This window comes from Mus pahari, chromosome 18 (genome assembly GCF_900095145.1).
Source record: "Mus pahari chromosome 18, PAHARI_EIJ_v1.1, whole genome shotgun sequence".
NCBI lineage: Eukaryota > Metazoa > Chordata > Mammalia > Rodentia > Muridae > Mus > Mus pahari.
In genome coordinates, this window is record NC_034607.1 from 31,859,749 (window position 1) to 31,881,894 (window position 22,146).

The window sequence follows — 22,146 nt, forward strand, 5'->3', positions numbered from 1 at the left end:
ACCTGGCCATGATTTTCACAGGAGATCCATCTCCTCAGAAATGCTTCACCATGCATGTCCCCTTTGTTTAGAAGCTGCCCAACAGTGAACACATGTTTACGAGAGGTTGCTTGGTTCCCACACAAGGACTAGATGAGCTGCTCACTGAGCAAAGATAAAGATCTATTTGCTTGGCTCAGCGCTTGGTGCCAAGGATCCGATAACTGGAAGCCAAGATGTAAGGAGAATCCATGCTTTTCCCAGTTTCTCACTTCGATGAAGCCAAATGAATCCTTTTCTGTCTGATTCGGAGGGCCTTGGCTGCAGGAGGCAGTAGCTGCATACAATGAGAGCACATGATGCTGGCCCATCAGGGCGAGGGATAATAATGCTTCCCTCACCTACCTTAGGGCCTGGCAGCATCTGTGGCCAGGTCCTTAGAGTATATGGTTTTCCATCTCTGAACTCCAGCCTGGTGATTCTCCCCTCCTCTTCAGAAAGGGTCCTCAGTTTAGTGACATTGTAATTGTGCACAGAATATTCTAACACACTAGTGTCCAAGTGAAAATCTGAAAACCGAGAGAAAGAACTGAACCTTTTCGCATTCCATTCCTAAGGGCTACTGGTTTGCTCCCAGTATGTGTGTCTCCTAGTGCCAGACAACATCCTGGGAACTTTGAAGCTGTTCTTTCTGGTGCTGTAAAGTTCTCATGTCCCAGCTTACCCCAGACCTGTGAGGTTTGTGGTCTTGGGGAAAGGTGAGAGTAATATGGTTGTCGCTTTAAACCAGTGCTTCTCAAGTGGAAGGGGCCATGGAAGAAGGACACCAAACAGTTTTAGAACTCATAGAATGTGTCCCAGTGGCTGGCACAATCACTGTGGGTATATATGCCTCGGAGAGGCAGAGCTCCAAGGACTATGAGCTTCATGCTGTTGTGGAGTTTTGCTCTGCCTGTTGCCTTCACATTTCTCCTAATCTCTGAGCTGTATGAAAACTCTAAGGGGGGGGGGGGGTCCAGCCCCTTACTGGGCAGTGTCATTGACATTTATAATAATACTGCTGGATATTTTTCTGTTATTGCTGCTGGAGCAGATTAATGATTCAGCCACCACCTTTGGAAAAGAACATAGAGATGTAGATTCTTAGCAACGACCACTGCCCTTAGAAATAATTGGAAGAAGTAGATTCAAATTATTCAAATGCCTTAGAAGTAGTAAAGTTAGGTTACGATGTTTTTGCTAATGACTCTGATGTAGAAAACTCTTAGAGAACAATTTGAAGTTCAGCAAGGCACACGCTTAATAGTTGAGCTGGGGGTATTTTTAGGTCAGGGAACAAGAACAGTGGAAGCCTGACTAGTCCTAGATGTCATGACTCTTTTGCTAAAGCCGGCTGGTGATCAAGGTGATAATTTCTTATGCCCATTTTTGCCCTCAGCTTCCTGATATGACTCAATAAAAAGTTGTTAATAAGTAGATGCGTACCCTGAGGATTTAAAGTGAAAACGTCTAATTGGGGGTTTTTTTGTAGATAAAAGTTTAGATTTGTGATTCTTTTAAGATTTTCATAAGATTACTTTTTAAGATAAATAATAAAATAATTGTTCTTTTCTTCATATCCACAAATTGCAGCCTGTCAGTAAGAGAAACTGGCTGAGCAAACTACCTTGCTTACACTTTGTTAATCTATAACAAGTTGCTTAGTTACAAATGTATATAGGTTTGGGGGAATAATTTGGTTTTTCTTTTCACTGATAATACATGAAACATTAGATCATGTGAGGGTATTGGGAAAATGTTTTTACGTATACTCGTTGTAATCGTTCACTTAAAGAAAAATAGAATGTAATCACATAATAACTTTTATACTGCCTGAAAGATTTTGTTGAGATATATAAGCTGTGGGAGAAAAAAAAATAAACTTGTAGGAGCTTTGCTTCATCCACCGTGTGTGTGTGTGTGTGTGTGTGTGTGTGTGTGTGTGTGTGTACATGAGTTCTCATGTGTGTGATTTTCCCCTGACCCTCTTTTTCTTGATGGCCCCAGAGAATATTTTGCTGGCCTCAGAGAATCAACTGTCATTCCCTCAGAGAAAAGTCTGCACTCTACCTCAGTTTACCCTATGATGTCAAATCTGGCCTTTGATACTCAACCTTTCCAATGCTGTGACTTTTAATACAGATCTTTATGTTACGGTGACCTCCAACCATAAAATTATTTTATTGATATTTCATAACTTTAATTTGCCACTGTTATGAAAAACAATATAAATATCTGTAGGCTCTGATGGTCTTGGGTGACCCCTGTGAAATGTTCCTTTGACCCCCCCCCCAAAGGGGTTATGAACCACAGGTGGGAACTGTTTTAAACATTCAGATCCCACTTCTATAACCCAAGAAACCTCTAAAGCACCATTGATTGAGGATGGTCTCATTTCATACTGTCACAGTACCACCGTCCAGGAGGCATATCTGTCATCCTAGAAACCTTCAGTTCCATGACCACCTCTGAGAAGCATGTGACTTGAACACTGGAAATGCACAGGAGGAAAACACTTAGTGTCAGGCAGACTTCTGAGGTGGCTTCCAAGATACCTCTTCCCTTGGTACAATGCCTCTGCTATTTTATGAGCCCAATCTGCAATGTAATATGGTACCCCTCTTATGGTGGTGTTGGAAATCCATTGACTATCAGATGACTTATCCTACTGGGAATGATCTAATCAAGTTGTCTGTGGAAAAGATCCTGGGCCCTTCTTAAAAGATCGTGAGCATGTGATGAACTCTAGTGAGCCCCTGTGGAAAAGGACGTCTACTGTCCTAATAGTAATCTGGGAGGACCAGACTGACAAGAAGAGGGGATTCGGTTGAATAGTCGCAAGTAAATGTGCACGTTGCCCACACTTATGTGAACTCAAGAGAGGGATCCAGGCATCTGGTGATGCTGCAGACCTGGCTACTCCACTGCTCCTACCCGATGAAATTCAGCCAAACATGACCGATTTATGACCCACAGTGACACAATATATGTTTATACTTTAACCCAATAATTTTGTAGTATATTGTTATAGAATAAACTAACACATAACTCAGAGTTTATCTTATGATATTGACAATGTTTACAAGTATATGGTTTCTCCTTAAACGCACACATGAGTGTTTTTAGCTTCTGTCTAAATGCTTCTACTAGAGAGTCAGCATGAGAAGATAGGGTGGGCATTGTGGGATAGGACCATGAAGAGAGAGCCCTTCTTTATGAAACCAGTGCCATATAAAAGACCTGACATGCCTCCCTTTCCCTTGTAAAGGTGAGTGTACAGGTAGAAGCTGACAATTTTTGAATGAAAGCCAGTTCTCACATCAAACATTGGTGATACCTGCCTTGAGCTTGGGCTTCCCAGCCTCCAGAGCTCTGAGAAATACATTGGTGTGTTTTATAAGCTACCTAGTATATGGTAATTTTTTGTCATAGCAGCATACATTTTCAGGTTAAAAACAAACAGACAAACATCATTCTTTTTCAAAGTGGGATATTCAATTTTTTTGGAAAGCTTTTAGGGAAAACACCTAAAATTCAGTTCTAATTTCTATGTAATTTTTATACATAATCTTACATTGATCTATGTCAAGCTTTGTGTAGTTTGGTTCTCTTACCTCTATGTGAGTTCTGAAGTTTGATCTCAGGTTGGCAGGATTTCACAGCAAGTGTCTTTACCCTCTGAGCCATCTCTGCATTTAATGAGCCTAAATTACCACCAATGTTATAGCCTTGTAAGTACCGATCCTATGTTTTCATCAGCTATGTTTTCTGAGTAGGTAACAATGATATGATTGGTCTGTGGTTTTCAGTACCAGGAAACAGATCCTAACATACGTTTACTTGTAGAGTTTATGGGACCAGAAACACCACCGTGGGATCCTCACGACACTGTCAGTGAGCTATGGAAGGGAGTGGAGTTAAGCAACGAATATGAAATAGTGTGCATCAGAGGCCTCATCCTGTTCCAAAGAGAGATGGAGAGCTGGGATGGTCCTTACCAAGTGACCCAGTTGGAGATCAGGACTTTGTACTTTCATATTAACCAGTGGTTCCTGAAGCCTGCTCCTGGGAAGGATGGGTAAGCATGTGGGATGCCAAAACTCTCAAGCTGAGGTCGATTAGCAATCTGTGAGCCCTTGGCTGGCAACACCCTGGCAGCTGGAGGAGGAGTGCCTTGGGGGAACTGGGTGGCACCCAACAGCTGTCATTATAGCCTATTGAGATCTCCTGGCTTCATGGAAAGTCTTTCTCATCCTATTGGGTAAGAGCTTCAGTAGGACTGTGGTCGATTTTACCTTGTGGGAGGCAAAATGTTCCATAGCACAGCCTGTAGCTTCCTGCCATGGAAGTTCTAACTCACTGGGAGATGCACTTTCAGGTCAAGTGCTCTCTCCTCTGTTACTCAGTTAAGTTTTTCCTTAGCACCTCTGCTTGTCTGTGTGGACTCTTGTGATAAGGGTCCTTTGATGCCTTCAGCCTCCGTGACTTCTCTAGGCTACGCTTATCATCATTATCCACTGATTGATTTGATTAGGGTGGACATTGGGGTACCCTGAGGGACCACCTGGATCCCCAGCCTCCACCGTGGAACAGCAAACCTGCCTCCTACCTAGGATTCTGGCAGATTAAGCCTGACAGAACATCAGTTATTCATGGCTCGTTTTGCTGAGCACCAGAAACGCCAAGTGATACTATGACCTTCTTTGACGTCTGACACTTTAGTGGGTCTGTGTCCTCTGGTAAAAATATTCTTCTATGAGCCTAGATATCTGTGCACAGATTTAAAGTTGATGAAAGAAAAATAAAATTCTCTAAGTGGGTCCCTGGGAATGAAGGTGAATAAAATTACTGCTTCCTTTAAAAATCTTTTAATTAACATATGTTCATTGTGCATGATACTGGGTTTCAAAAGGACATTTATCCTGTAATTATACAGCACGCTTTGAGCATATTCTCAGGTCCTATCACTGTAGCCTCCTTTGTGTCTCCACACCTCCCCTCAGGATTCTTTGCTAGCCAATACTGTTTTGCTTCTGCTTTCAGTCGACCTTGATTTTATGCTATCTATATAAAATCTAGGATCGATAAATGAGAAAAAACACAGTATTCGTTTTTCGCACACTACTGTAATTTGCTTAATAAAAAAAATCCATCTCTCGGTTTCACATACTCCAGATTTAGCACCTTGTAACAGTTGTAGAATCTTGGCCAGCACTGTTCAGGTGGGTGGGTATCATGAGTGCTATAACTACACTGGTACCTCAGATGTAGTGCTGCCTTCAAAAGGCTGCTAGGTTTGTCTTAGAACTCTTACATGTGATTAGTGGTTATCGCTGTTCTTCTTTTTGTTTTCTTTTCCTCCCTCCCTCCCTTCCTTTCTTTTTTTTTCCCCTTGATTCTTTTCTCAATATCTAATCCTGTGTAGCCTTGCACTTAATATACATCACAGGTGGCCCTCAAAGGGTTGGTTCTCCAGCCTCAGCCTCCGATGGACTAGAAACACACTCTCTCACCATCACACAGGGCGGGCTCAGCTTTCAAAGTCCCGTGCTCAGCGCACTTATTTCCACCTACAACACTATGTTCCAGTAGATGCTACATTATATAAGATCCCAATTCAGTGAGTCCAAGTCGAAAGACTTTATGTATGTGGAGAATATGTATCAGGTTTTCTCCAGAGGGCATGCTGACCCCTGCAGTGAATACACAGTAATGGAAGCACTTCAGTGCAACGGACATTTCAGTTTGGGATTGCTTAAGCCTCTTTTGTGGGTTGGCACCGGGTCAAGGACTCAGCATTCAGTTTCCTTTCTGAGAAGTTGGAGTTTGGGCAGTGGGAGAAATAAGAATTGTTATTGTATCCCATGCAGATCTTCCACTCTTCCCGTTCAGTAACTGTTAACATGTGTTAACTGGTGAAAACATGAACACTGATGATGATGGACAAGATTAAGGTGAGCTGATAAAATCATTCTGTCAAGCTGAATAGTGAGTCTCTTCCATAGGAGTCAGGTGGTTGTTAATAAAAGGGCATGAAAACTTGTCCTCTGTGCCAGTGTTCACAGGCACAATTACACACCCCCTCCTTCTTTGTTACATCATCCAATCTTGATCTAATACAACGGTTAACTACTCAAGCCATTCATTAATGTCAGTTAATTGGTATAAATTTCTCTTTTTGCAGAGTGTGAATGACCACACTCACTATTTAAATTCCCATCAGAATAAATTCCTTTAGCATCTCAAGATGCAAATAATTCAGTTTTAGCCTGGACCACCATACTTAGCCAGACTGTCCATGGAAGTCTTACGAAAACTTTATAAATTTATACATTGTGCTGCTGAGGATATGAGGTGAGGAACCAAAACAGTACATCTGTGGTGGAGCACTTAGAGATTGGAGACCCAGGCACCTGCAGCCTGCTACTGCCTTTTGGCCTTGACCCTACCAGATTTCAAACATACTCCTACCTTGTGATGAACTGTCCATCATCTGTGGGTTTGAGATAAACGAGCTCATGTGATTATTCTAGCATCAAGACTATTATCAGTTCTTCTACTTTTCTTGGAGCCTAGTACTGTGCCAGAAACTATTTTTAACTGGCCAAGCCATGACACCGCTTTCCTTCTGCACAGCTGCATGGCGCAGTGTTATAATGCCTAGCTCATGGTGCAGTGTGAGAATGCTCAGCTCCATGGTGCAATGTTAGAATGCCGTATGGAACATGTATCACAGATTCATCACACACTTCCAAACTGTATATGTCTATTATTAGATATCTGTCCATTTCTGTAAATCATGCAGTGGGGCTGGCTTCACATCAGTAGGCTCTCTTGGCCTGGATCCCAAACTTAAGCCATTGTGCCATTGATAAGTGGTCACAGGAAATGTTTCAAAGACTGACATATATTGTCCTCAGAAACAAAAGAAGTCCATTAGGCATTGTGCTTCTGTGTCAATTATTTGAAACACAACCATTTACCTTTTCCATCTGTGGTGATATCCTCATGTGTCTCCATTACTTAATTCTTAAAATATTCATTGATATGAATGACTCGGAGGTTTATTTCCAACTACCTGGGTCATACGCATCTCACTACAGCTCCAACATTTTTGTCATGATTTGTTCATTTCATCCTATTTGATTAATAGGACATTATAAGTAAATGGACCATTGCAATTTTCTTCTGAATATTTTCTATATTAAAAATGAGTCCCCACAAGTTCATGCTTTGGAACTTCATGTCCGGTGCAGAGTGCAGCAGTATTGGAGACAGGGCTGAGTGTGGGCTTTAGGTCTTGAGTGCCTTGCCTTCTGTTCTGTTCTCTAGTTGGCAATCATAAGAAAGGCATTGTTACATACCAATGCCTTGATCTCCGACTTTACGGCCTCCAGAATTGGGAAGGAATAGATTTCTGTCCTTTATGAATTACTCAAACTGTGGTAGCCTATTATCCGTGCACATCGTGAGGTAGAGTGATGTTCAAACAGACTGGATCCCTCACAACCATATTATACACAGAGAAAGCAAGTTAACATTAACAGACAAAGCTGAGACTGTCAGTGTCTTATGTAAATTTAAACGAATGCAAATTGCTTTCAGCCCTCCCTCATGATTGAGATGAAAACTATGTCAGTTGCCATTTACCAGGTGATAAACCTAAAATCACTGTAATCTGCTTTGCTAAACATACAAGGGGTGGCAGGAGCAGCAGTGTTTAAGAATATGATGAACTGTTATTCTCAAGCTTTCATAAAAAATGCCATCCTGGTAGAAAAACGTGAATATATGACGAAGTAGACCTCTTGGGAATCTCTTCAGTTCTTCTGTGTTGACAGTGAGCAGAGAAGGCTGATGGCTGCCAAGTAGCTTCCCTCTGTCCTGGCTCTGCCTTCCAGACTGAGAAGTAAATGGAAAGCTATCACCTTTGGTTTGGTTTGTCATCAGTTCTTCAGCATCTTGGGTAGTGAGTACCAAGACAGTCCACGGGTCCGGCATACTCAAAGTTAAGCCACGCCCTGCTCTCACTTCACCTTTTTCAGTTCAGGGCCCCTAAACATTCATTTTAATTTTGTTTCTGTTTGGCACTGACATTCACTCATATGTGAGTAGCAAAGTAAGTGGCCATTGGGACACATAGTAATCCGTTGTCTCTGGTACATATTGCTATGTGGTGCTCACCAGAGACTGCTCATCTTTGCCAGGAAATTATGAGTATCTAAGAATGAGCCAACAGCCATTGTCTGGGCAAAGACCGTGATGATTTTAAGGTTATTGATGGCCTTCAACTTCTTTCTTTCTTGTTTTAATTCTTCTCTCAAACATTAAATCCTGACCACAGTTTCCCCTCCCTCCACTCCTCCCATGCTCCCACATCCTCTCCCTACCCCCTCCAACTACACCCCTCCTCCTTGTCTCCCACCCTTCCACTAGGAAGAAATACCATTGGTACCACAGACCCAGACCGAAACACAGATGAGCTTTAGAAGGAGTCTTACTCGTCATCTTTCTCTAAAACAGGGAGAATTTTCATAAAGCATTCTGCAGAGGAGACAGAGAAAAGAAGGTACTGTTGTTTCTATCGTAAACCATAGGTTTTTCAAGAACCTATGCAAGTGGCTTTATTTTATTCAGAGGTTAGAAAATTTGATCATCTCTGCTTGACTCATTAATGGGATAGATGGTTCTCAGTCTATTTACCTTTCCTCAAAAAACTAACCACAAAATTAAAACACTGGGTTTTTTTATACAAACTTTCTTCCTACTCCGGTTGAGACTGAACCAGCTGCCTCATGACGAGTCTGACTTTCATGATTCGGTGGAATCGGTGTTGCTGTTGTTGTTGGTATTAGAACCAAAATGATGGTTACTATGTTTTATAAAAGGGCAAGAGCGGGAGTGAGCAGAATTGTTTTCTTCTGTTTTGTTCTATATCAAACCAAGAGTGTGAACCAGGGATGCTGATAAATTTGGGGGCCAATTTCAAGGGAATCCTCCTGGGGACAGAAAATCTAACATATTATCTCTTGAATCTCCCATGTCCATTTAGAGGCTGATAAAATGATGGCAAGCAGACGGAACATAAGGTCTTGAAGACAGTAGTGTGCTGCGATGTCCTAGCTCTCTATCTCCACAAGGTCCATATACGGGCATTTGTAAGATAAGAAAGACCCTTCATGGGAAGATCTCTCAGGTTCCCTGTGCTTATCTTCAGGCAAATGGTGATCACTTTCTCCAGTGAACTTCCAATTTCTACTCAAGATAAATAGTGTAAACTTCCATTTTATTTATTTGGAATTTCTACATGTGATGATATAAGGCTTATAGGGCATTGGGTTTGGTTGGTTGGTTGGTTGGTTGGTTGGATGGTTTGGTTTGGTTTGGTTGTTGTTGTTGTTGTTGTTCTTAGATATACCTAAAATGTTTAATTTTTCATACTGAGAGATTTACAGAGTTGATAGTGATGTTTTCTTTTTCTTATTGATTAAGCCATTTATTTACTTTACATCGCAATCACAGCTTCCTGTCCCTCCTCTCCTTCCATTCTGCCCCTCTCACTCCCCTTCCACCCACTCTTCCTCCTCAGAAAAGAGGAGGCCTCCATGAATGTGAACCAGACTTGACATATTCAAGTTGCAATAAGATTAGGCAAATCCTCTGCTATTGAGGCTAAACAAGGCAGCCCCATCCGAGGACATGGATCCAAAGGCAGGAAGCAGAGTCAGAGGCAGCCGCTGCTCCCGCTTTAAGAGTCTCACAGGAAGACCCAGCTGCACAACTGCTACATACGTGCAGCAAGCCTAGATATGGCCTATGCATGAGCTCTGGTGGTCAGGTCAGTCTCTATGAGCCTGATTCACTCAGGTTAGTTGATTCTGTAGGTTTCCTTGTGGTGTCCTTGACCCCCCCTCCCCCTGCAGGTCCCTTTAATTCTTCCCCCCACCCCTCTTCCACAGGATTCTCTAAGATCTACTTAATGTTTGGCTGTGGGGCTCTGCATCAGTTTCCATCAGTTGCTGTCTGAGGACAGTTATGCTAGACTCCTGTCTACAAGTGTAGCAGAGCATCATCAATAGTGTTGGGGGTAGACTCCCTCTCATGGAATTGGCTGGGCCAATCATTGCCTGGCCCTCCCCTCAAATTCTGCTCCATCTTTTCTCCCTGTACCTCCTGTAGGCTGGACAAATTGTGAGTCTAGGTTTTTGTGGCTGGGTTGGTGTCCCAACCCTTCCATTGGGAATCTTGCTTAGTGACAGAGGCTGGCCATTTTAGGCTCCATATCCCCCATTACTAAGAGTCTTAGCTATAAGTACCCTCATAGATTCCATCGTCCTAGGCTTCTAGCTTGTCCTAGAGACATCTCTGCCACTCCCAGTACTCTCTCACAGTAATCTCTCCCCCCATCCTCCCCTATCTCATCCCATCTGTTCCCATTCCCACCCCCTTCCTGGCCCAGTCCCTTCCCCTCATCCACCTCCAATATTGAATCTATTTCCTCTTCTTAGTGAGATTCAAGTTTCTTCCCTTGTGTCTTCCTTGTTACCTAGTCTCTTTGAGTTTATAGTTTGTAGCATGGGTATCCTCTACTTTATGACTAATACCCACTTATAAGTGAGCACATACTGTTTGTATTTCTGGGTCTGGATTACCTCACTTAGGATGCTCTTTTCTAGTTACATCCATTAGCCTGCAAATTTCATGATGTCTTTGTTTTTAACGGCAGACTAATACTCCATTGCAAATGTACCACAATTTCTTTATTCATCTTCCAGTTGAGGGACATCTAGGTTGTCCAGTTACTTTATATTACAAATAAAGCTGCTATGAACATAGTTGAGCAAGTGTCCTTGTCATAGAGTCAACCTTTTTCTGGGTATATGCCCAAGAGTAGTATAGCTAGATCTATTCCCAATTTTCTGAGAAACTGCCGAATTGATTTCCAAAATAGTTGTACACATTTGCACTCTCCCCAGCAAAGGAGTGTTCCCCTTGCTCCACAACCTCACCAGCATGAATTGTCATTTGAGTTTTTGAATTGTCATTTTGATGGGTAAAAGAATCTCAGATGTTTTTATTTGTATTTCCTAGGGATGCTAAACATTTCTTTAAGTTCTTCTCATCCATTAGAGAGATTCCTGTGTCAAAGATTCTTTGTTTAGATCTGTACCCAATTTTTATAATTGGGTTATTTGGTTTGTTGAAGTCTAGTTTCTTGAGTTCTTTATATATTTAGATGGTTTATATATTTTAGCCCTCTGTCAGGTGTGGAGTTTGTAAAAATCTTTTCCTGTTCTGTTAGCTGCTGTTTTGTCCTATTGATGATATTCTTTGCATTATGGAACTTTTTTTAGGTTCACAAGGCCCATTTAATAATTGTTGATCTTAGTGCCTGAGCTATTTGCATTCTGTTCAGGAAGTTGTCTCCTGTACCTGCATTCAAGGTTATTCTCCACTTTCTCTTCTATCAGATTTAGTGTATCTGGTTTTATGTTGAGGTTTTTGATCCACTTGAACTTGAATTTTGTGCAGGGCGATAAATATGGATCTATTTGCATTCCTCTTGCCTGCAGACATCTGGTTATACCAGTGCCATTTGTTGAAGGTGCTTTCCTTTTTTCAATGTAGAGTTTTGGCTTTTTTTTTTTTTTGTCAAAAATCAAGTGTCCATAGGTATGCAGGTTTATTTCTGGTTCTTAGATTCTATTCCATTGCTCAACCTATCTATTTTTGTACCAGTACCATATAATTTCTATTATTATTGCTCTGTAGTACAGCTTGAAATCAGGGATGTTCACCAGAAGTTTTTTTATTGTACAGGATTGTTTTATCTATCCTGTTTCTTTTTTTTCATATGAAACTGAGTATTTTTCTGTAATGAATAGTGTTGGACTTTTGATGAGAATTGCATTGAATCTGTAGATTGCTTTTGATAGGATGGCCATTTTTACCATGTGAATCCTACTGTTTGATGAGCATGAGAGATCTTCCAATCATCTCATATATTTTTCAGTTTCTTTATTCAAAGATACGAAGTTCTGATCATACGGCCTTTCACTTGCTTGGTTAGAGTTACACCAAGATATTTTATATATTTTGTGGCTATTGTGAAAGTTATTGTTTCCCTAATTTCTTTCTCAGCCTATTTAATCATTTGTATATAGGAGTGTTTTTTTATTTTTTATTTTTTGGTTAATTTTGAATTCAGACACTTTGCTGAAGGTGTTTTTCAGCTGTAGGAGTTCTTTGGTAGGTTGAGCTTTTAGGGTTACTTATGTATGCTATCATATCACCTGCAAATAGAAATACTCTGGCTTCTTCCTTTCAAATTTGTATTCCCTTGATCTCCTTTAGTTGTCTTATTGTTCCCACTAGAACTTCAAAAGAATAATATTGAATAGATGTGGAGAGAATGGGCAGTGTTGTCTTATCCATTATTCTAGTGGGATTATTTTAAGTTTCTTCCCATTTAACTTGATGTTGATTATCAGCTTAGTGTTTATTGCCTTTATTATGTTTAGGTATGTACACTGTATCCTTGATCTCTCCAAGACTTTTATCATGAAGGGGTGTTGGATTTTGCCAAAGGCTTTTCAGCATTGATATGATCATATGGTCTTTGCTTTCAGTTTGTTTATATGGTGGATTATATTGAGGTATATTCATATGAGTCTTTGTGTGATTGAGGTATTAAGGTGACTGTGGACTCATAAAATTAATTTGGCAGTGATCTTTCTGTTTCTATTTTATGGAATAGTTTAAAGAGTATTGGTATAAGCTCTTGTTGAAAGTCTGGTAGAACTGTGCACTAAAACCATCTGGCTCTGGGGTTTTTTGTTGTTGTTTTGTTTTTTTAATTTTTTTTGATTAGGAGATTTTGATCACTGCTTCTATTTATTTAGGGATTATAGGACTGTTTAAATAGTTTACCTGATCTTGATTTAACTTTGGTAAATGGTATTAGTCTAGAAAAATCTTCCATTTCATTAAGATTTTCCAATTTTGTGGAGTACAGCTTTTGAAGTAAGACCTAATGACTCTTTGGAGATGCTTAACAGCTATTGTTATGTCTCCTTTTAATTCCTGATTTTGTTAATTTGGATATTCTCTCTCTGTTTTTTAGTTAATTTGGCTAAGGGTTTGTTCATCTTGTTGATTTTCTCAAAGAACCAATTTTGTTTAATTGATTCTTTATACTGTGCTCTTTGTTTCAATTTTATTGATTTCAGTCCTGAGTTTGATTATTTCCTGCCATCTACTGCTCTTGGGTGGGTTTGCTTCTCTTTGTTCTAAAGCTTTCAGGTGTGCTGTTTAGTCATTAGTATGAGATCTCACTAAGATCTTTATGATGGTACTTAGTGCTTTTATTGTGTCCCATAAGTTTGGGCATGTTGTGCCTTCATTTTTGTAGCCACCAGTGACCATGGGTAACTGGGTTCCTGAAAGGAAAGCTGGGGATGGATGGGAAGGAGGACAAGAGAAATAAGGAGCCAAGGCAAAGCTCTCTAATCAAGGCTCAAATATTAATGTCTGGCACTGAATATATATGGGAAAAGCACGGACTCTTTGTTTCAGCTGGGTTCTGCTTCAGCTAGACTGAGTTGCAAAGTAGGCTCTTCAGCAGTTCAGCAGGCCAGGCAGTTCTCAGTTCTCTGTCAGGAAGATGTAAATGTAGCAAAGTCAGATGCCTGGCTCCAGTGTCCAAGACAAGTTCAACCAGCTCAAGGCTGGGTGGAAGGGGGTGGGCACAGTTTTCATTGAAGTCTAGAAAGTCTTTAATTTCTCCCTTCATTTTTAATTTGACCCAGTGGTCACAGAGTAGAGAATTATTTAGTTTCCATGAGATTGTAGGCTTTCTGTTGTTTCTATTGTTGCTGAAGTCCAGCTTTAATCCATGATGTTCTGATAAGATAAAGGAGGTAATTTAAATGTTCTTGTATCTAATGAGACTTGCTTTGTGACAAGTATATGGCCAATTTTGAAGAAGGCTCTGTGAGGTGCTAAAAATAAGATTTTATATATATATATATATATATATATATATATTTGTTGAGGTGAAATGTTTTGTAGATATCTGTTTTCTCAGGGAATCCATTGATGTTGAGAGATATTAAAGACCAATGATTGTTACTTCCTCTTATTTTGGTGTTCTCGGTGGTGGTGTATGTGTCTCCCCTCTTTTTTTTTCCTGGTGTGAAATTACTTATTTCCTGTGTTTTCTTGAGTGTAGTTAACCTCCTAAGATTGGGAGTTTTTTGTTTTTTTGTTTTGTTTTGTTTTGTTTTTTCCTAGTTTCATCTGTAGTCCTGAATTTGTGGATGGGTATTGTTTAAATTTGGCTTTATCATGGAATATCTTGTTCTCTCCTTCTATGGTGATTGAAAGTTTTGCTGAATACGGTAGTCTAGGCTTGCACCTGTGAGGCTGCATGACATCCATCTGCCCAGGCCCTTCTGGCTTTCAAAGTCTCTGTTGAAAAGTCAGGTGTACTTCTAATATATATTACTTGGCCTTTTCCCCCTTCAGCTTTTAATATTCTTTCTTTGTTCATTAACTTTTGAGGAATATGTGGCAAGAAAATTTCTTTTTGGTTCAATCTTTTTGGCGTTCTTGTACATAAATAGGCATCTCTTTCTTTAGGTTAGGGAAATTTTCTTCTATGATTTTGTTGAAAATATTTTCTATCAAACTGTTACAGGCTTAACAAGTGTATAACTGCCTCTCTTGCCACCCCTGTAGTGACTATCTCACAGGTCTGTTGCCACGAGGAAAGAAAGTCATGATCAGTTATCGGAGATGATGCAGAATTAAATCAATCAACTCTTCTGATAGAGCAGAGGGAGACCTGGAAACTCTCAGTTTATTAATAAACCATTTATTAATAGTATAGAGCAGCTGAGAAGTAGTTAGGTCAAGAAATATTGTTAATTAAAGTTTATCTTTGAAAAGTGGGACATAGAGACCAGTGGCATTCTACAGATGTCCATGCTACAAGCTTTATATCTCTAAATATGTCATCTTACACGAAAAGGGGGATACTACTCACTTGCTTAAAATGAATAACCTTGAGGAAGGAGATTATCTTGGGTTATATGTAGACCCTTAATCTGATTGCTCAATGAACTGAAAACAGAAATTATTCAGAGGCTGTAACAGTGAAAGAAGAGTTCAAAAGTTGTGAAGTAGCTGAATTACAACTTTAATTATAATGTTATAATAAATATAGTTGTAACACTTATTCACTCAAAACCTCGGTATTTTCAACCATTATTAACGTGTTGCTATAATTCCATCTAAACTTTTTCCTAAGTATGTATACATGTATATATGTTTCTATGCACGTAAACATTCAGATAGAAGATAATTGGAATTGTACTGTGAGTATATAACACAACTATAAAAAAAAAAAAATCAGAATCTCCTTACTATTCCAAGGATTGAGGGTCTGTTAATTATCAAGTCTTTGTTTTTTTGTTTTTTGATTTTTGTTTTAACCTGGCTCCTTGAGGTGACTAGCATTTTCATAGAACATGTGTAACTACCAATTCAGAACATTATCTGTCAGATATCTTTCGTCCCTTCATATCTCAACTCCAATTCATCAGCAAATTCTGCAAATTTGATAACATTAGGATGTTAATCCTGTCTACTTTATTCTTTTCTATTAATGTCATGATCTTCATCAAAGCCTTTATCAAAGTCCCCTGGATTACATCGGTACCCTCTTTCATTGTCTTACTTTGGTTCCTCAAACTCAATCTCCACTGGTACTCAGAACCTTTGCCAAATACACCTCAGATGCCATTCTAAGTCAAAGAGTTCAATGATTTTCATTTCTTTAGAATAAAACCAAAATATCCTGAATTTCTCCAGAAGGTTTTAATGCTGTATAACCCTCCTCCTCTGTCTCCAACGTTTATTTCCTTGTATGAATGAAATGCATTGGGGTAATTTAAAGATGTTTGAGATCTTGGGTTGGATCAACATATATAGTAAGAGAATAATTCGAGAAATACTTACCATGAGTTGATATTAATGAGATATATGTTTAATCAGATATATTGATTTATAGATAGAAATACCCCCGTATTTTGTGGGTTTTTTCTTTTTTACTTGTTATTTTTTCTATTTCACTTCAAGTTTTTCTACTATGGCAAAGTAAGGCATTACTTTTTTTTTTTTTTTACAGATAAATAGTACTAGAACCTATAGATCTTTTCCAAGCAAACCCTGGGATTCTGTGGATACTAGAGTCCTAGAAAGCATTTCATTTCCTGATTCTCTAGAACTGTCATCTCCTTTTCCTACTAAAATGAAGTAACAGAGACTAAGGCTCCTGAGATCGCCTGAAATACACAAGAAAACATAGCCAGATTCTGTGTGTTATTTTGCATAACAGGAAGGTAGATATGTATTTTCCATTCCTATGAGACAAAACCCCAGAAAAGTCAGGGAATTCAGAAAAGTTGCCAGAGCAGAGCTTCCCAGCCCAAAAGAAGCCCATCTGCCCCACAATAGAGAAAGCTAAAAACTGCCAGGAGCAGGCTAACCACAGGCTCATGCCTATTACTGTTTTATAGATTGATCTGATTCACCTTAGCTGGTTCCAGAGGGGACTGAAGGTGGCTTACAAGGTATATAAAATGCAAGAAGAGATTAACTGAACACAGGTGGATAGGTAAAAAGAAAATAACAGGGGTATTTATGGTAAGAGAAATAAGATAAGTAACAAGCATTCAGAGCATGGTTCAGATTCTAAACTGCAAGGCACCAATGTAACAGTGTATCCAGCGATGACCTCAGCTCAGACCCGGCTTGGTCCAGGAAATGAGGCCTTCATGTTCTAAAGGGCTCCCAGATAGGCAGACTCCTGTCCTCTTCACTTCTCTAGTATTGTGCAAAAAAAAGTTCTCTCAAAAAAGTTCATCAGATGTGCTATCACTTCTGTAGTGCCTGTTTTGTTGCATCTAACTTAATGCTCCCTAAAACTTTGATCTAGAGTGTTTATGATGTATTCTCTCACCTCCCGCAGGCACATTTAGTAGTTATTCAATTTTTAAGTTGATGAATACTAGGTCAAGGCAGGGGAAAAAAAAAGGAAAGAAAGAAAAAAAAAGAGGCACAGAAGAGAGCTAAAATAGATTCAATAAAAGCTAAAAATAAAATTTCTTGCTCTAAAATAATAAATGCTATTTTATGGCCATAGAAAATACAGTCAAAGGTATGGTATTATATTAAATCTAACTATTCACAACTGCTAGGCTCCTCATTTATTTCCACTAGTACCCTATGTAGTATTCCATTTACAAGTCTTTACCACTGTTATATTTAGATGGAATTTCTAAAACAAAATAACATATTTTTAATTATTCTAGTATTTTGTGTGTATGGGTGTTTTATGCCTTCATGTATGTCTGTGTAGTGCCCAAAGTGTCCAGAAGAGAGAAAAATGCCCTATACCTGGAATTTCAGATGGATGTAAGCCACCATACAGGCACTGGGAATTGAACCCAGGTCCTCTAGAATAGCAGCCAGTATTCATAACCACTGAGCAATCTTTCCAGGCCCTTAAAATGGAATCTCTTTGTTGAAGAATGTGAGCCAGTGGAAAAGAAATGTCACTTTATCTCCAAGTCTCACTGTTCTATTTATTCTCAGTTCTCCTTTGTTATTCAATCTCCGTCTTTGGGGACAGTTTCAATCTAGTCACTTTCCAGAAACAACCATAAAACCAAAAAGCTCTGACAATCTTTACAGATCCTCCCACGCTTGTACTTACACACACGAAACCCTGTAGACCCGGAATAAGACTCTCCTCCCAAAGATAGCTCAGAACACTTGGCTATGTAGCAGGGTGTAATGAAATTAAGGTCTCAGCTAGACTTAGCTTTATCTGTCTAAAGGAAGGACCCCTGTGGGCACAACAGCCTCTGTCAGTGAAAAGGCTGGAAAGGAGGAGTCCCTTTGATGAGCCCCTAAGGATTTAATGTACATCACCACTATTGCTACCAGAACTGGCTGAGTGCCACATGACCAGGAATGTGGTGACTGTGAAAAACTAAGACAACAAAGCAAAACAAACATGCTACCTTCTCGGGCTTCTGGAGTGAACCAACCCTATCAAGAGCTGTACTTTGAGCCCGGTGTTCTATATACCCTGCTGGGTTTTGACCTTCAGAACATAAAATAATAACCATGTTATTTTCAGCTCCGGAGTTTGCTGTAGATGGCTATGGAAGCCACAGGGATGGAAAGCAGGGTTTTTCAGCTTCCGAGGCCCCAGCTCCGCCCAGCCACACCTCTGGTTTCCTTACCAGGTAAAGCGCCTCTAAGAGCAAGAGCTCACCAGCTATTGGGCAGCTTCACCTCTGCATCATAACTGGGTCTCTTTGGACGGGCACTAAAAATTACCATGGAGATAAGGCCTTGACAGGTCTAAGCTCAGAATTCCAATTGGGCATGGGCACGTATTGATTCCTGATTAGAAACAATAGTGTCGACCGAGATCATTCCTAGTCACAGTCCCTTTCCTCTGGTTGCTGTCCAGAACTCTGCCCCCTTGTGACAGATACTAAATTGCACTTGCTATCCAAAGGGTGGGGTGGGGGAACACTAAAATATCTCCTTGTCATGTTTGAGGTTCATGTTCTTTCTCTCTCCCAGGTTCTGAACTGAAAAGTCCTCATGTATTTTTAAACACAAGCATCAGAGGAGGGAACGCCAGATGACCTTAGGATGACCTTAAACAAGGTGATTATTGAGCCAATGCTCATTGTGAACAAACCCCAGTGAGGACCTATGTTTCTGTTTGAGTCTCTGTGGTACATAGACTATTGCTTTATGGGACTCTTGTCGCCCACCTCTGAGAACTCTGGGAAATAATGGAATTGCAGAAAGGAAAGAAATGAGTGTGGCCCTGCCTGTGATGGGCTCTCAGAGTGGGCAGCTATGCCAGGCACTTTCACACTTTTTAATCACTTCTTAACACCGTTCTCGTTTTACAGAAAGGGAGCCGTGTCTTATTCAAATTGAAAACATTTCTTTCATGCTCACGTGAACCAGAGTGACAGAGCCAATATTTGGATGTCAGTCTTATCATGTGGATTTGTTCTTTATGCTGTTCACAGTCCCTAGTTCATATCACTAGGACTAGAGACTGTTCATAGGTATGAAGCCAATTTCTCCCTACAACCCCATCCAGGGGCCAGTCCCTTGCTTTGCCTAAGTCTTCCTTCTCTTCACTGAGCTCCCTTTGGGGCTAACAGGCTGAGAGGCTGTAGGTGCAAACTAGAGTAAACAAAACTCTCAGTAGCCTGGGAGCAGGGAGAGTGTAAAGAGGGGGCAAGGCTATGAAGTATTGTCAACTTCAATGTCAGTGTGAGTCTTCAAATGAGCAGACTTGTGGGAATCATACGCATACTTTAACATTAACAATGGCGGCAATACTTAAGTGAATGTGACCAGAATCGCCTTATAGCACTGCAGAGGACTTTAGACACCATCCAGCTTTAGAGATGGGGAAAGTAGAGAATAAAACATATTATATTATTTGAGGCTATTGTAGAAGGTGTTGTTTCCCTGTTTTCTTTCCCATTCGATTTGGTATTTATATTTAGGAGAACTATTCCTTTTTAATGAATTAATTATATATCCAGAAACTTTGCTGATCAGCTGTAGGAATTTATTGGTGGAAGTTTTATGGTCATTTATATATACTATCATATCATCTGCAAATAAAGATACTTTGTCCTCTCCCTTTCCAATTTGTATCCTCTCACCCGCACTCCCCCCCCCCCATCTCCATCAGTCACATTATTGGCTTAGCTAAGATTTCAATACTTTATGGCTTAGCTAAGATTTCAATACTTTATTGAGTATGTATGGAGAAAGTGGACAACCTTGTTTTGTTCCCAGTTTTAGTCCCTGGGAGCTCTGGGGGTACTAGTTAGTTCACATTGTTGGGGCCGCAACCCCCTCAACTTCTTGGGGTCTTTCTCTAGCTCCACCACTGGGGAGCCCATGCTCAGTCCAGTGGTTGTCTGCAAGCAACCACCTCTGAACCTGTCAGGCACTGGCAGAGCCTCTCAGGAGACAGCCATATCAGTCTCCTGTCAGCAAGCTCTTGTTGGCATCCACAATAGTGTCTGGGTTTGCTGACTGTATATGGCATGGATGCCCACGTGGGATAGTCTCTGGATGGTCTTTCCCTCAGTCTCTGCTCCACACTTTGTCTCTGTAACTCCTTCCGCGGGTATTTTGTTTCCCCCTTCTAAGAAGGACTGAAGTATCCACACTTTGGTCTTCCGTGTTCTTGAGTTTCATGTGGTTTGTGAATTGTATCTTGGGTATTCCGAACTTCTGAGCTAATACCCACTTATCAGTGAGTGCTTTTCACATGAGTGCTTACCACGTGTGTTCTCTTGTGATTGAGTGACCTCACTTGGGATGATACTTTCCAGTTGTGAGGTGAACTGGCTAGTTTTGTGTCAACTTGACACAGCTGGAGTTATCACAGAGAAAGGAGCTTCAGTTGGGGAAATGCCTCCATGAGATCCAACTGAAAGGCATCTTCTCAATCAGTGATCAAGGGGCAGGGCCCCTTGTGGGTGGTGCCATCTCTGAGCTGGTAGTCTTCCGTTCTATAAGAGAGCAGCAGGCTGAGCAAGCCAGGGGAAGCAAGCCAGTAAAAAACATCCCTCCATGGCCTCTGCATCAGCTCCTGCTCCCTGACCTGCTTGAGTTCCAGTCCTGACTTTTTCAGAGATGAACAGCAATGTGGAAATGTAAGCTTTCCTCCCCAACTGCTTCTTGGTCATGATGTTTGTGCAGGAATAGAAACCCTGACTAAGACATGAGGTGATGTCTTTTGAGAAATGTTTGCCCAGAGTCAGCATATACAAGCTGTGTTCAGAAGTGGGCAGGGTTGTACTGCATGGTGGCAGGTAAACCTGGTCATGTATAAGAGTCTCCCAGTTTGCCCTGGTTTTGAAGGTATGAAGGGGTCATGGAGAGCAACTGAGGCTTGGTCCTGTGAGAGGCCACTGGTGAAGGTGCAGCCGGAGTAGCAGTGGAAGCCCCAGAACTGAAGGGGTCATGCAGAGAAGTTGAGGACTGGCATGATGAAAAGAACCCAAGAGATGCTATTGGTACAATCCAGTTGCTGTAGAAAATGCTACAATTTGGGGGATGCTCATACCATGAACAACCAACAAGACCTCCAGCAGCAGTGAGGTGGAGCCAGCCAGAGCCTTCATGAGGAGCTGTATGTGCTATGGAGGGAGGAGCTGAAAAAGTGACCCAAATCCCTTGGAGGAGCCCAGAAAATTGTGAGTAAATCCCATAGGACACTGAATTATTTACTCTGTGCGAATGTGCTTTCCGGGTGTTTAGATGACGACTGTCCCCTGGTTCTCCCTTCTTAAAGAAAGAATTTAACTTATTGTTTATTTTATAAGAGTCCACAGTAGTTGAAAGACTTTGAATTTTTAAAAGAGATTTTATATTTTAAAAGGCATTTTGTATTTTTATAGACCGAACTTTTAAAGTGTCTGAAATGCTAAAGACCAGGAGACTTTTAAATTTGCAATCTGTTTGATGTTTGTTTGATATTTATTATTCTGAAATCTTAGGGATGGACTCCCCCCCCCCCAAAAAAGGAAAGGTTATGTCTTACAAGGTGTTGTGTGTCAACTTGTCAAGAGGTCAATTGTGCTGGCTAATCGTATGTCAATGTGTCACAAGCTGGAATCATCTGAGGAAAGGGAGCCACCATTAAGAAAGCGTCTGTAAGCCTGGGCTGTAGGCAGGCCTGTAGAGCTTGTTTAGTGGTTGATAGGCAAAGCCCATGGTTTGTGCTGCCTCCCTTGGCTGGTGGTCTGGGGTTCAATAAGAAAACAGGCTGAGACCGCTATATCAGGGTCCTTTCAGGAAAATCTTGCTGGCATGTGCACTAGTGTCTGCGTTTGGTGGCTGATGATGGGATGGATCCCAGGGTGGGGTAGTCTCTGGATGGTCCATCCTTTCGTTTTAGCTCCCAACTTTGTCTCTGAAACTCCTTGTCTCATGTGAGGCTATGCCAGTAACTGGCAAATACAGAAGTGGATGCTCACAGTCAGCTATTGGATGGAA